Raw genomic sequence first — 886 nt, 5'->3', positions numbered from 1 at the left:
ACTTTGTGCTGTAAATTGTTCCCCATTAGGGCCACAGAACTCTTTCCAAACTCGCGATTGATGGATGTCGTGTACCGATTCATCAGGATCATAAGATTTTCTTGACTCGATCAATGACTCGTCCAGCCATTCCTCAAAGTGTGGACAAGAGTACAAACGTCCAAGCCATTCTGATAGATCTTGAAAAGCATAACATCGAACAGGTACTTCTTTACCTCGGGAAAAATGTAACAAGGGCTGTCCGCAGGTTTCTTCCGAAAAGTCGTGGTCAGATCTGCTATCATCTGGTGTTTCTGCTTTGGTTTCGAATAAATCAGAAGGTCCTCCTGGAATACTGGAGACACGATGGGTACATGATGTTGGTGTTCGTGATAATGGGTATAATGCAAAGCAAGATCTACAGCAGTTCATAAATATCAAAGAAGGATCGATTTTGAGCCATCCAACAACTGTGCTGATGTTGCGTGGAAATCGTTGAAGAGTAGATTGCTCAATCTTTTCTAGCTGATAGATTGATTTTTCTGGAACTATGCCGTGAGAAATTGACAATTCGACTGTGATACGCATCATGTCCATGAGCCAGGAAGATGTTGAATGCGAGGCAGACTCAAATATGTTCATGACAGAAGAAGTGAGAGCTACATGAAGGCATACAGGATTGAAATCCGCTAGAGTGAACTGGTGAAAAAGGTCTTGCAGAAAGACATGAAGTAATCAGCATCATTATCATTGAAAAAAATCAAAATGTGAAAGATATTGGAAAACTTACTGCAATCATACTCGTGCACACCGTTTCTCTCGCTTTCTGAGTAGCTTCAAGCACTCGAGACTCAGAGGACTGCTGTTGGTTGTTGTTGATGACAGTCTCGGTTCTTGAATTGGTTAC

This window comes from Melampsora larici-populina, assembly GCF_000204055.1.
Source record: "Melampsora larici-populina 98AG31 unplaced genomic scaffold MELLAscaffold_41, whole genome shotgun sequence".
Taxonomy (NCBI): Eukaryota; Fungi; Basidiomycota; class Pucciniomycetes; order Pucciniales; family Melampsoraceae; genus Melampsora; species Melampsora laricis-populina.
This window is presented reverse-complemented; position numbering follows the sequence as displayed.